This window comes from Myotis yumanensis, unplaced genomic scaffold (assembly GCF_028538775.1).
Source record: "Myotis yumanensis isolate MYYU_CA2020_CCGP unplaced genomic scaffold, mMyoYum1.0.hap1 SCAF_15, whole genome shotgun sequence".
In the NCBI taxonomy this organism is placed as follows: domain Eukaryota; kingdom Metazoa; phylum Chordata; class Mammalia; order Chiroptera; family Vespertilionidae; genus Myotis; species Myotis yumanensis.
In genome coordinates, this window is record NW_027223766.1 from 30057231 (window position 1) to 30072446 (window position 15216).

The window sequence follows — 15216 nt, forward strand, 5'->3', positions numbered from 1 at the left end:
CTGCCAACTATTAGCTGTCTCTCAACAGAGACCAAAACCTGATGGGCACTGTTCCCTGCCCAGGTGGGCACCTGCCCTCTTGGCAGCTAGGCACCCTTTACTTTTTGGGGCTCACCCCACATAGTACCCTTCCAGGATAGTCAACATACATTTAAACCTGCAAGAGAATTAAAGGTTAATGTGACAATGAAACATAATATAGGCATCATGGCCGCTTTAGGCAGCCACATCTTCTGCTACTAAACATGTGATTCTATAAATTGTCCTTGTCTCTTTGGAGCCATGTCCATGAAGATGCAGGCATTATCTAAGTCTATTCAATGTTACCAGCATCAGGCAGGTCGAGCACGCTGTAGCTTGACGAAGTCTTTCCGGATCATGGATGGGTCCGCTGACTGGACGTGGGTGTGATGGATTCAGGTCACGACGCCGTCTATCTTGAGAGCGGTGGGGGTCGTCAGCACCACGGAGTTGGGTGTAGGGACCTTTCCATTGAGGCTCCAGGAGGTGCCTTTTGCCTGGGTGGCGCCAAGGCGCAGCCAAATGTCCTCGTGCGCCCTCTGGAGCCCTCTCAAGAAAAGAGACAATTATCTTTTTAGTGAACAAGTATCTTTACAGTCTTGGGCTCTTGAGCAGATAACAGGAACATCATCCAAGTCCCCTGATGGGGGCCTGACAGGAACAGATGTGGGGGCCTTTGGCTGGGGGGGTATAAAGTCTCCATTCTTCCTCCCTCGGCACTGCTAAGGGCAGGATCATTGAAGAGGTCTCTTCACCTAGGCAGGGCTGTGCTGAACCATCTGGGGCAAAAGTGGTTTCTGCTTTCATTTTGGCTAAAAGGTCTCTGCCCATTAGAGGGACCAGGCAATTTGGCAAATACAGGAATTCATGAACCACCTGATGGCCGCCTAACTGACATCGGCGGGGGCGGCAGAACAGTCTGCAGCTGTGGTCCCGGTAGCTCCAATAATGGTGACTTCCTGTCCTGAGAGGGGAGCTACCTTCTGAGTAACTACCGAGTGCTCTGCCGCTGTACCAACCATAAAGTTCACAGTCTGGCCCCCGATTTTCATTTCGACCATCGGTTCATGGGGGCCCAGTTGGAAAGAGCCCAGCCTGTCCTAGTCAGAGTCAGCTGTTGCCAGTCCGAGGAGGTCTGCCTCAGGCGGCTCTGGCCAATAGCGGCTGGGTGGTTTGGATGGCCTCGCCAGCTTCTTTTGGCCTGCTTCTGCCCTGCCTGCCTCTCCACTCCTGCTACTAAACCTTACTCTGTCCCTTCTTATACATGCAGAACTGGACCCAAGGCAGCGAGTTTTGAGCAATTTTAAAATTTTTTTTTAACATACATTTTATCATTCATGTTGCAGGGAGGGACCGGGTTAGCTCCTCCTGAATGAAAGAACTAATCAAAATAAGGCTTATTTCCTAACTTCATTTGTCCCTGGGCATGGACAACAAATGACACTAATCAGATTGACATAAACGATTTAACCTTTGTTTAGGGAGGCAAATGCAAAGCATTTACTCCAAATGTCTTTGGTTTAGGGAAAACAGGATTTTTGTTTAGTTTCCCTATTCTACTTGTCCCAGCTTACTGGTCTATCATGCATTCATCTTTCTTTTAACATTTATGTTTTTCTTTTTATTACATACACAATCTTTACAAATTTCATTCTTTTAGGTTAGCCTTCAAACCTTCTTTCTATGTCCTTCAAAAATGCATAACCATGCCTCAGACCTTCCATTAAGTATTTCTTTACCTTCCTCCATCACATCAAAGCTGTACATTCCAGTTAGTTAGAACTCTGAGCCTTAATTAATTTTTAAGGTGACATGTAAGTAATTAACATTCCTCAGATTAGCAATACATTCATCATTTTTTTTTTTTTTTTTTTTTTGGAGATACAAACAAAAATTTCACTAGCTAAACAATTTTAAACAACAAAGACATATACTTAAGCAATAAAGACAGATAACATTCCCCATTAAAACTTTGAATCACCACAGCTAGCAATTATCAGTTTGTGAGTATACAGGCCTTGTTGACGTCATCTTGGGATAGCTGTCTGTCTCTCTGTGGTCAGCGACTTCTTGTAAACTTCAAAAATATAAGGCACAATTAACCAATAGATTCAATTCTACCCTCTAGATTTCGTATGAGGCACATTCAGATTAATAATACCTAGATGAACATTTTTTTTTTTTTTTTTTATTGTTTGACTCAGTAAATTTTAAGGTCTCAAGTTTCCAGCAGCTATGGAAAACCACACCTGAGGCTGGCAAACAGGCCTGGCCCAGCCCTTGACTTTAAAACCACCATTTTTCTCTCGGGAAAGTCAAGAGGCAAATTTGTAGCTACATAATTTCTTGAGATTCAAATCCAATTATTATTATTAAGGCATGTACTTTGGCAAATTTTGTAACAGAGGCAATCTTACTGAATTTTCTTTTGGAGGCTTGTTGCTAGAACAAGCCTGCATTGCTTCCCTGGGTAAAATTAGCTATTTTCCTTAGGAAATAATCAGTCTTGGGTTTTATTCTGTACATGTGTGAAGAGACTCTAGTTCAAAACTCTATCTAAATGTCCAAAAACAGGACAATTGCGCGCATTAGTTTTAAACCAGCTTTTCTCTTTACATGTGAACAGAAATACCAGACACATTTTAAAACTTTTCAATTACAAGAAGGACTTTTTGTCATCTAGCTGGCGCGATCTCCATGGGAAGAGCCCTGCTCCCGTCCAGAGTAGCCGCGCCGCCCCCAGCTGTCCGGCCCGTGGGCTCCGCGCGGGACCTTTCCCAGACCTTCCCCCGGACCCGACGCCGCCGGGGGCCTCGCTGCTCCGGCCTCTTGCAAGCGACTCGCCGGCCCCGCCCCCCCGCGCTCCACACAAGCCCGGGGCCAACGCCGGCCACCGCCGGCCGCAGCCGCCGCCGCCAGGCTCCGCGAACGAGTCCGCGCCCGGCCCGAGCCCCCCAGCGCCGCCCCCCGAAGGCGCGCCGCCGCCTATGGCGCTGAGCGAGCGCAGGCCCAAGCTGCGGGGCTCGGGCTGCCTGGGCTGCCGCCGCCTCTCCCGGCCTCCGGCCTCTTCCAGGCTGCGCAGCTCGGGCTCCAGCTCCGGCCCAGCACCCGCCGCCGACCGGGCCTCAGCCGCTGCAGCCCAGCTGCCTGGGCCCGTGGCGCGGCCAGGCTCTGGGGCGAGGGCTGCGGTCACCGCGCACCGCGCTCCTGCACACTTGCCCCCTCCCCCCTCCCTCCCCGTCTTTACACTCACATACTTTCACCCGACATTCATTCAGAGTTTAAACAATCCATTCAATTCTTAACAACTTCCCAATTTCTGAGGGAGCTCTAAAGCCTCCGCAATCTCCTTGAACTGATCAATCACAATACCCAAAGGAGCAGTCTGAGTCCATTCCACAGCGTCCATCCAGGAGGAGCAGAGGGTAGAGGGAGGGAGCAGAGGGTGGAGGAGAGAACACACACACACCAACACACCAACACACCAACGACAAGAAACAAAGAACAAAAGACAAAGACAGACACAACGCGTTGAGACAAAAATCGAAGGATCCAAAAAGAAGGTTTTACAGAACCAATTGACCTAGCTGGCAACAGAACTACAGAACCAGAATCAGAATCCGTACCTAACTGACGGAACAGACAGGAGTCCACCAGGCGTCCCTGGTCCTCTCCAGACTCCACCAGGGCGTCCCCCGGGGTTGTGGCCTGCGACCTCCCGACACGTCTGTCTGTCGCAGTCGGGGGAGGCTCACGCCCCTCCCCGACAGCCACCCGACCAAACAGATTTGCCAGCTCTAACTAAATTTGTGTTTCCAATATCTAAGCGATCGCTATTCAGAAAGGCGCCGTCACTTACCCCAAGAAGCGTCTGTTGGAACCCAGAGGCGGCTGCAACAAATACCTCGCTGCGTGCCCGGCGACAAGTGGGGGAGAGCCTCCTGCCTTAAATAGGGGGTCCCTCTCCTCCCCGCAGGGGGAGAGCCTCCAGCCCTAAATAAGGGGTCCCTCTCACCCCCGCCGGTATCTCGGTGGGACCTCCAAATGTAAAGTCCGGGGTGCAAGCCGCTGTCACAAAGAACCAAGAGACGCTTTCTATGCAAACGCAAGGGGTTTATTTAGCTTCCAACATATGTCGGGGCCCACAACTTACTCTGAGCGCAGCAGAGCAGTGGCCGTGAGCCCCGACTAAGGGTTCAGGCATAGGTTATATACTTTTTCTAGCTAACGGGGGGAGCAAACGGGGGAAGCAAAGGGGTCACTCTTCTGGGAATCTTGGCGCCGTTGTGAATTAATGCCTGTCCACTTTCTTATCAGGTTGCTTGCTTTTCAGTTTACTCCCGGGCTGCAGCCATCTCAGTAACCTCCCTGGCTGCAGCTGTGTCCCATAAAAGTTGATTGTTCCATCTCCCCCTCCTAACCTTCCTGATTGCCCTGGTGCTTGTTAAATGTAACACTCTGGTAACACTTTGATGCCGTTTGTTCCTTGACCTCTCTGACCTGATTATATTGGCGCCTCTCAATACTGCCCGCAGCATGGGAGAGCAGCATCAGGTCATCCACAAAGATCTGCTCTACCTCTCCCGATAAGCCAGCTGCTTATATTGGGTAGAAGGACAAAGATTATATGGGGAAGTAGGCAAAATGTTATGCCAAATGGGCAGTTAACAGGTAATGTAGGCTGGAGATTTGCAAAGGCCTGGGGGTATGCAAAAGGCTGGGGGTTTTCAAAGGGTTGGTGGCTCTAGTTTCTGCAACAAAGTTGTTAATCTTTCCTTGATAATAGGGAGCTCCCTGATGGGGAGGATGGGCTGCTCCCAGATCTCATGTCCAACTCCCAGCCAGGTTAGAATGTGCTTTCTTTAATCGGAACAAAACAATCATGGTTAACAAAGTATGATGAACATTTCTTACAATTATAGATGGTCTCCAATATTCTATTTCTGCCCCTATCATTTACAGGGTCAGCAAGATTATCAAATAGACTGGTGGTATCCGGTACATAAAAAGTACCAAAAAGTATCGGTTTTTATTCCTAGCATTCTCATTATCTACCTGCACACCCCTGCCTTGGCCAGCCTTACTCAGTAGAACGGTTACACAAATCCCCACAAGGCCAAGGTACTGCTTGCAGGTTTCGTTAGGCCACCATGGTCAAGTACCACACTGAAGGCAACTCCACCAAAAGAGAGGTGAGATGGACAAGTTCCACCCAGAGACCCAGCCATGCCTGCACCCCACTACCCCTTTCCCCCCAGCTTCTATTTCATTTTCTTGGGATTCAGATAAAAAAGACGAAAGTTCCATGGCTCTATGCCACTGTGTGTACACCTTCCTTCTAAAACCAGACCCTCTGCAGTCTTCATTGTGCAGATATGTTTCCCTTGGTAGACTGTGACCTTGACGGAGGAAACAAAGTTTTCTTCTTTGTACTTCTTTGAGTGACTTGTCTTGTACTGTGTCTGGGGAAGAGTTAAGGCTAACTAAAGAATGAATGAATAGTAGTAATATTTGTAAGCAAAACAATGGGACCAGCCTAAGGTAAAAGGGAATTTGCCTCGTTATTTCCCAACTCCCTTTGTTTTCAACTGTGAGAGATGTTCCTCCCCTTGGTTGTCACTGGTTTTCAGAATGCCTCAGCTTGTCTTCACCCAGGCTCTGGACTCCTTCCCCTCATCTCTCTGTATCAGAAACGCCTCTCTGCCCGCTCCCTCTCCCCGCCCTCCCCCCCCCCCCCCCCCCCCCCGCCCCGCCATGTGGCAATCTGGTGTGAATGCATTAATCAACCAGGTAAGCAGCCCTAAACAAAGTACTAATCAAAGTACTAATAAATCAAGGTAACAGAAAATCAAAAAATGTCATCCAAGGAAAGCCTGTCTGCAAAGAACCTAATATGGGTCATTAAATGGGACAACACCTAGTTCCGTATCAGAAAGGTGAGAGGAAGACACCTATTTGATCATCCTTTCCCCCTGGTATCCCCTGAAGTGGCTCTGAGAAATGCTGTTGTGTATGGAGGATCTGAATAAGTCTAGGCAGCTGCTGCTATACCAACTCTACCTTCTCTCTTTCTTTTTTCCAGAGTCACCCTTGAAAGAATTAAAGTTTATGCAGAAGGCACTGTTTGAAGAACAGTTTCAGAGAAACTATAGATAGCAGAAGGGTTATCTAGTTCCTCCTCAGAGGCCAGCAGCAGCATTGTTCCAAATACAATCAAGGGTTTGATTTCTTTGGATGACCACATGGTAACCCCTGGAGACAGCCAGTGAGTAAACATGACCAAAGGCCGGTACTTTCCCTCTCGGTTGAAACTTCCAACTAAAAGAATCACAGCAGTTCTGTGAGAAAGTGAGGGGAAAACCCACCAATAACTGGTCAAGAAACGTTCAAGTATAACTGAAGAAATAACTGGGAGGAGAGGCAGAAAGCCTAACAAATCACTTGCTTTTCTGATGGCTTCTCCGATGGATAGTACATCCAATCACCTAAGAGTTGTCTGGATTGGAGCATGGATTACCCTATAATGATTACTCTATTTGATGAGAGTACATACTCTCTGAGGACAAATCTCCCATGGCACAGCAGTAACAGTGGATTCAGTGAGTCACAGTGCCTGGGTTTGAGCATAGTGTCTGCTACTTCTATGTCTATAAAGTCTGTCTAATTATTCCATCTCTCCGGTCTTCATTTTCATTTTTTTTCAAAATATGGACAATAATACTATCTACCTCATAAGATTATTGTTGTTGTTGTATGTACTAAATCCATGTAAAACTCCAAATCCAGGCTCAGGTACATATTATCACTCAATCTTTACCAACTGTGACCATTTCTGTTCTCCAACTACAGAGCCCAGTGACCAAAAAATTCTCAAGTTTGATATGATTTTTAAAAATAAATCCCAAGAGTTGCCCCATGGAGCTGCTACTTTGGTGAATAAATTAGTCTAGACAATTATATCATTATATCATATCTCTGTTTACCTTATTAAACAATTATATCTTTTATTCATTCAGTGACATTGGATTAAATCTTGTGGCAACTGTATAAGGAAAATAGGAACTTAGAATATGTCAAGGGAGTAACTTGCTTTCTCAACAAACATATTTAAAACAGATACAGTTTTCCAGACACTGTAAAAAAACTAAGAAATGAGAAAAAGATATAATTTTATTTTAATAACATCTTACATTTATTATTCAACATAAAATAGGCAGTGTGTTAGGCTCCTTACCTATATTTGCTTATTAGTATGCTGACAAAAACCAGCAAGATGATTATTGTGTTCATTTTGAAGAGAGGAAAACAGAGACTGAAAAAGACTCAATAACTTGCTTGACATTTTTCAGCTAGAATTTTCCCTCACTTAAACCTCCTCTGTATTTCCAAAGCCTGTTCTTTTTCTACTCTTTTACTATTCCTCTTTCAACATCTCACCATAATGTCAGGCAGAATGAAATGAGTAAATGATTGTGGAACCCAGGGAAGTAATAATGAATTTGGGTGGTGGGGGTAAAGAAAGACTTTATTCAGGGCATTTAAAGTGAACCAGGTAAGTGAGATTACAGAGGAGAAAGAAGAAGAGGAAGAGGAAGAGGACGCCAGGAAGTAAAACTATACCAGCAAAGGCCCAGCAATGTCAAACTCCATGGAGAGTAGATGTGTGCTGGGACATATAAAATAGGCTGAAAGTAGGGGCACATTAGATAAAGATAGAGGTAGAATTTTCAATGTTGGAAAACACATTTCTTAAGAGTACAGAAAAAGTCTTCCTGTATTTGCAAAGCTGGTAGCATAACTGAAGCAAAGATGAACTTGAGCCCTGCCTTAATTTTGGAGAACCATTACAATTCCTATTTAGCAGGTGTGATTTAAAGATGTTTGTACATATCACACACACACCTACACACACTCACACTGATATTTAAATAATCAGACATTGGTCATTCACTCTCCATTCATATCATGCCATTAGGCAAATTACCCAGAGATTATTCTCAATTCTACAAATAATCAATGAGCAAATATATATGGGAAGTCAAACTGTTGTAAGACCTGAAAGAGAGAGAGCTGGGGAGAAAGAGAGAGAGAGAGAGAGAGAGAGAGAGAGAGAGAGAGAGAGAGAGAGAGAGTTTGCTTTATTGGTGGCCCAGAGCAGCTGTTTTAAGCAGCAGATAGGGTTTAGGAAATGATGGGCCTGTGCATTGATATGCAGCATGGGGCAGGGGGAGTATGGAGAACTGTGGTCCTTCAAGATGGCCTATTTCCCCCAGTTTTACAGACGAAAGGTTTAGGAAGTTCTGGATCTACACAGAGATTTAACACTCCGGTTCTTCACCATTTAGTGGTTCTGAGAGTAGTGGCTCCTGCCTCTAGAACACGCCTGTTTGCCTCTAAAGGGAAGGCTTTTTTTGGCTACAGAGAAAGGAAGGTGGGAAGATAAAACAAACTTTAATTCATCTGTTCTTACTCATAGGCTTCCCATCAAGGACGGGTTTTATCCTTATTTAGAATCAATACTAAGTAAAGAAAGTATAAATATACCAATTGAAACACACTTTCTGTGGATGCCTTAGCAGCCACAGTTAAATTTGCTTGAGGTTCAGAGACACTATGCTCTTTCCCTAGATCTTATTCTGAAACTCCCAAGTGTTAAACTCAATCATTTCCTGAGATCCTTGATACAATAGCGTCTAGGACCTGCTAATAGGTGGTATTGTTTGTGGGGTTTTTTTGGGGGGTGGGGGAGAGTGGAGTTATAGTTCTGGGACAGTTAGGTAAATCCCTAAAAGACCACTGGAGTTTTTAAACCCTGACTGCTTATGTTGAATGTTTCCCCCAAGAGGTAAGAGCAGCTATATTTAAGTTGAGCATTATATTTCTGCAAAGAGTAAGAGGATCTAGGTGAAAAGGGGGAACTTCCCCTGGGGATTTCCCATAGGTTAGCCTCTTGTGAAGGGAATCAACCCTCAGGGTGCTCCTGGGATCTCTGTATGCCACCAGAGGAAGTGTCACAGACTCTGAACCAGGTGATTTTAATTCTCTACTGTCCCTCACACTAACTAGTTCTATGACTCAAAGGAAAGTCAAACTTCAAAGACAGTTGAGAGTCTTCCTCTGTAAATTAGGAGACCTGAACTGAAGTGTTTCCTTAGGACCTTTCTAGCACTAATCTACTCCATTTCCTTTGGTTGCCCTGGGAAAACACAACATGAGCCACAAGGTAAAGGCTCAGTGTTGAGTATTTTGAGAAAATAAAAGGGGTATACATATTGGAAATCCAAAGTGTTTATGGCTTGATTTGTTCCTAGTTTAGGAAACCAGAAATCCTTTGGCCAATTCATTCTCTGGGTCAGTGAGTAGCAAAAAGGCTCACTCCATTGAGAACAATAGGAGTGGACTTATTTTCATAGAAGGTGGAACCAAAACAGCCTTGGGTGATGAGCCCAGGTCTTGGGCTACTCTCTGGTCACTTTCCCACCACAATATACTGCCTAGATATTCTCCTCCAGAACTTGAAGGAGAAGAGGTCATGGAATGAAAAGCAGATGATCTGGAAACCATCAAACCATTGTTTTCAGATTTTTCAAAGACTAGTTCCAGAAGATGTTGCATCTGAAAATGTTTCAAGGTGCAAAATGAGGAAAACCAGAAAATTCATCTCTATTTGGAGCTTCAATATTAGCATTAAAAAAGCTCAGTAAGACCCTAGCTGGTTTTGCTCAGTGGATAGAGCATCGACCTGCAGACTCAAGGGTCTTCAGTTCGATTCCAGTCAAGGGCACATGCCCAGGTTGGGGGCTCGATCCCCAGTGGGGGGTGTGCAGAAGGCACCTGATGAATGATTCTCTCTCATCATTGATGTTTTTATCTCTCTCTCCCTCTCCCTTCCTCTCTGAAATCAATAGAAATATATATTTTTTAAAAGCTTAGAAAGGTCCTACTGAAAAGAGACCTGTACATCTTTTTAAACTAGCATTTCCTAACTTATTTGGCCAATGAAGTCATACTCTACACTGATCACCAATTATCACTTATATGATTTGTAAATATATAGAAGTGATTACTTGTACAGATGTATGGAAATGTCATTCTCCCTGCACTGTGAAATGACCATCTCACTCATCTTAACATGTGCTCATTTGCAACTCTTTTTCCTAATTATCTCACTCAAGTATGAAAGTACGAACAGGTTTGGTTTTCAGGACAGTATTTGACAGCCTGCTCTCAGTAGACTTGTCATTCCAGACTTTGACCTCACACCTCAAAAGGACCTAGCAAAATACCTGCAAGCCAGGGATACTCAGTCACTTGTGATGACCCTGTAACTGATCTTTACAAAATATTTAGTCATCTTAGTCAATCAAAGGTAAAAGTCCAAGTTGATCACTTATATGTGGTATAATCGACTTTTACAGCCTTTGGTTTTGTAGTATACTATCCAATGATGCATACCCAACCTTTCATATGCCAGTGAGAGGACTGCAGTAAGTCTAATCTTCACTTAAATATAAACCCAGAGTAAAAAGAAGCCACAAAAATCCTCCCTCAAAGCCAGTATACACAGTCAGGGTCAGCAGTTAAAGACACATGTTCATCTGCCTAGTGACCTATCTTTACCCTTGGGAGTTGGTTCAGTTCCAGATAAACCCCAGTGGAGAGGAAGAATGGTCCAGACCAGAGTGACCAGAGGGTCCATGTGGCCTGGAGTAGCTCCATGCAGTCCGGCCCAGCTCCAGGCCATCCTTGGCTGGAACCCCAAATGATAAGGTCACAACCAATAACAAGTAGAAGATACAAATGGGCATAGGTAACCAGCCTTAGTCATATGCACATGTTGATCAGAGGGAATAAAAACAAATTATTTAAGATGAAATATGTTGGCGAGGACAAATATATAGATGGAGAAATTGGATCCCTTTTACAATTGTTGTGGGAATGCAAAATGGTATAGCCACTATAGAAAACAGATGGGGGCTCCTCAAAAAATTAAAAATAGAATGACCATATGATCCAGCAACCTCATTTCTGGTTATTTATCCAAAAGAATTGAAATTGGGATCTCAAAGAAATAGTAACACATCTATGTTCATTGCAGCATCATTCACGATAGCCAAGATGTAGAAGCAACCTAATTGTCCATTGATAGATGAATGGATAAGGAAAATATGATGTACATACATACAATGAAATAATAATCAACCTTTTGAAAAGTAAAATTCTGCCATATGTGACAACATAAATGAACCCTGAGAACCTTATGCTAAATGATATAAGCTAATCACATAACAATAAATACTGCATGATTTCATTAATATGCAATATCTAAAATAGTCAAATTCATAGAATCAAAGAGTGGATTGGTGGCTTCCAGAGACCGGGGAGTGGGGGAGGGAGGAGGGAGAAATGGGGAATTATTGATCAATGGATGTAAAGTTTCAGTCAAGCAAAATGGAAAAGCTCTAGAGACCTGCTGTACAACATTGTTCCTATAGTCAACAACAATGCACACTTCAAAATTTAAGAGGTTAGCTCTCATGTTAAATGTTCTCACCACAATAAAAAAATAGTTAAAAGTTGAAGTAAAAGTACCTGGGACATTGTAGGCTCTCAACACATCGCATTATTATTCTTACTCAGCGGGTTCTGACAAGAGGGTTTATCTTTGTGAGTAAGAGGGTTTAGAACAGAGTCTGGTACACTGCATCCAAAATCCTCCTGATCCCTCAATTTTATCATCTATAAAATTAAAATTAAATGGAATTCTATAGGACAGATAGCATGTCAGCAGTATGTTAAACTTTAAAAAAAAATAGGATAGTCTAAAGGCCTCACCACTTTGTCATTATTAGCTGGTCTTTCTTTGAAGTTTACAACCTCCAGATGATCTCGACACATCTCTCTTGACTTACTCCACTTTTCTCTTTTCTTTCTCTCCTTGTCTCCCTTCTCATTTCTCTCTACTATTTCTTCTCTTTCTGATCTCTTATATGCCAAGTCAACCATAGTCATTCAAATGCCTACTCCCCTCCTGTAAAAAAGAGAGAGAGAGAGAGAGAGAGAGAGAGAGGAAAACAATGTCCCTGTTGGGGAAGCAAGTGAACAGGTTCCCTTTCCAGATATGCTAGCCATAGAGTGAAGAAGAGGGACAAGCTCTGGTGATAGAAGGTGTCACCCATTTCAGAATCTGAGGGACTATGGGATAAAGATCATTTTTCTTAACCTACCATAAAATTCCGGTAACGTACCCCCACCACTCTCCTCCTGAACTCATTAGCAGTGCACTCAGAGCACTTGATTCTTGGCTTAACTGCCTTTGATTGTGATGAGGGTGCACATCAGCCCCTAGTACCTAGGGATCTGTCCAGCTGCTGTCCAAGACATATTGGCTCTTTCTTTTAACTGGAAATTATTTACTTAACAAATATCCCCCAGAATTCATGTCAGACAGCTACTAACAGGAAAAACAGGCAAATACAATTGTTTAAAAGTTTTTATGGATCCATAATAATATATATGCATGCGAGCATCTCTCATATGGATATAAACAATGTATAAATCATCTTTTTTAAATTAAGTGAAAATGTATATAGAAAAAAAGCACAAATTACAACTTCACAAAGGGAGCACACCCATCACCCCAACCAAGAAATAGAACATTCCAAACATCCCAGAGTATCCTATCACTCTTTCTTTCAACCACCACCCCTCCAAGGGTCACACTATGCAGAGTTCTGTAATTGTGGACGAATTTGTCTGTTTTTGAAATTCATTCAAATAAAATTACTCAGTCTATAGTCTCTTGTGTTTGACTTCTACTTCTCAACATGTGGCTACATGCAGCAAAAAGCCATTTGTTTCATAGATATAGATTAGTCTTCACCAGTAGATTTCAATTAACTTGATATATCAATCCTGGCATACTTCTGAGTGCTTATAAGCAGGCGATATGTAGAGGAAAGATCAACAATTTCCTTAACTCAGACAGTTCTACTTATTCTTTCTCAGACAGGCTTCCACTTGGCAATAGCCTGAAAAGTATTATCAAATTATATATTTCTTGTCTCCCTTTACTAGGCTCTGCCCCACCAGTTACTGGACCCCTCCCTCCACCAGCTCTTGTACTCCACTCAGAAATTCCCAAAGATATGAACATCAGGGAGTCTGAAGTGCAAAGTTTTCCTTCACTATCAATATAGAAAAAGAATACATGGGAAGAGAATGTTGGACACTTTTCAACCACTGGCTAACTGGATCTTCGCACTCAAGATTCACTATTTTACCTGAGGTGCCACGGATGTCCACATGATCATATAGAAGAAGCATTTGTTACCAGATAAAAAATTATTTAGCGTTTCTCTGTACCAATCCTTTTTCTACCAGCTGTAGTAGGTGAAGATAAATGAGATTTGACTATAATGAACTAAAGTCAGGGTAAATATTACACCAAAACAAATGGATGCTCAGAGACCATGTATGTGGTTCACTCAGCCATGGAAAAAGCCCTGGAGTATGAAAGACAGACACGCTAAAAATGGAAACGCGAGAGCATACCAGGCAATAGGGTCGCTCCACAATGTCATTCTTGCCCATCCAAAAGGGGCAAAAATAGAAGTATTTTGGAACTTAGCACCAGTGATATTTAAGCCTAATTTCCAGCAAGGTCAAGACTAATAGTGCGCTATTTGTTTTACTAACTTAGGTTGCGAGCGCCTTGGGCGGATCCGGTGCCTTCTTCTATATCTCACTCAGCGCCAAGAACTCTGTTAGCCATCAACAAAACCATAATAGACCTAGAGTCTTCTCCAAAGGCCAATAAAAACACACACGCTGAGCTAATGGAGACATTTACAGGCTGAGGAGCCCAGTTTCCTTTCTGAAAATGCCACCAAGGCAGCCGAGCTAATTAGGTTTTAGTAAACGACACTGACTGACCGGAATGGCCCACCTGTCTGGAGCTTGGTGTGCGCACCGAGGCTGTTTTCTACTTGTTTTTGTTTTTGTTCTTCTATTTTTGGAATTTCAAAAGGTGCTCTTTGAGATCTAGCCTGTGAGTTCACCATAATTTCAGGAAAATGGGAATATAGGACTTAACACTGCAAAGAATAAATTTATTCATTTGGGACTGTTTGATCATTCTTCTCCCTCCCCTATTATATTCCTTTTGGAAAAACCTAAAAAAATAATTTTGTCCAAGGCCACTCTGAAATGCAGTGACAATTCCAGGAATGAAACTCAGATGTTTTTTGCAGCCTTGTCTGTGACCCCGCCTAGGAGTAGTCATAATTTTCCCAGTATCCTTACCATAAGTGTTCTTTAATGGTCCAGCTCAACCCTTGTTTGTGTTTCTGAAAATAATGCAAATTGATGGAGATAGGGATCACGGACATGAGACACCAACACAGACTCAAAAATTAGCAGGCCTCTCCGTGAACAAGAATGACTTACACCCAGAGAAAGACTGCATCTGATAAATGCGAATTGCTGAAAATTCATTGTTTTAATGGGGTTTCTATTATAAATACTTAGAACACAAATGTTTCTGTGTCCCTCATATTTTCTTCCTCTGAAATATTAGTAGAAATTGATACAACTGCAACTCATGGCCTTTATCCACCAAAAATAAATAAACGACAAGTTTTAAAGGAGTCAAAATATACTGGCAAAAAGCATACCAGAAAGTTGCAATGCAATATGATAGAGCAGAGAGAGAATGAGCCACGGAGGCAGGTAAACCTGACTGCCAATTCGAGTTTTTTATAAGTTTTATAGTTTTCTAAGCCTCTCTCAGCTTAATTTTCTCATCTATAGAATTGGGATTAATATATTTATTCAGAGCTCTTTTCAATTGCAAATATCAGAAACTTAACCCAAACTTGCTTAAGAAAAAAAAAAGTAAAACTAAAAGTAATGTATTGACTATGTAATAGAAAAGCCAGTTTCTGGCACACCTGATTCAGGTGCTCAATACTGTCAGGAAGTGACCTTTCCTATACACCTTCTTTCTAATGAAATGGCTGAATTTTTAAGAAGGCTTTTCCATGATGACTGTGCCCAGAACTCAAGAATAATATCTTCCCAGCCCCAAGTCCTGTTCAATGAAAACTTGTCCTGCCAACAGTTTAAGAATCCAACCTCATTCCGATCATTTATATGTCCACACCTGAAAAGAATCCCAAGGTACCCCAGACTGCT

At 43.0% G+C, this 15216-nt stretch overlaps 1 protein-coding gene across 6 annotated transcripts in view; it reads right to left on the reverse strand.

Moving 5' to 3' along the window:
- Positions 1–15216, reverse strand: part of COLEC10 (collectin subfamily member 10) — a 289303-nt gene that overhangs the window by 258498 nt on the left and 15589 nt on the right. The window contains exons 1-2 of one of the 6 annotated variants that reach the window (XM_070392751.1): positions 3394–4061; positions 328–2098 (exon numbers count right to left, since the gene is read on the reverse strand). The exons of 1 other annotated variant lie outside the window; for it this stretch is intronic. The gene's annotated coding sequence lies outside the window, so the exon portion shown is untranslated. Of the gene's footprint in view, positions 1–327; positions 2929–3274; positions 4062–15216 lie in introns of those variants that run through there. 4 more of the 6 variants (XM_070392749.1, XM_070392748.1, XM_070392747.1 and 1 more) reach the window with 4 other exon arrangements.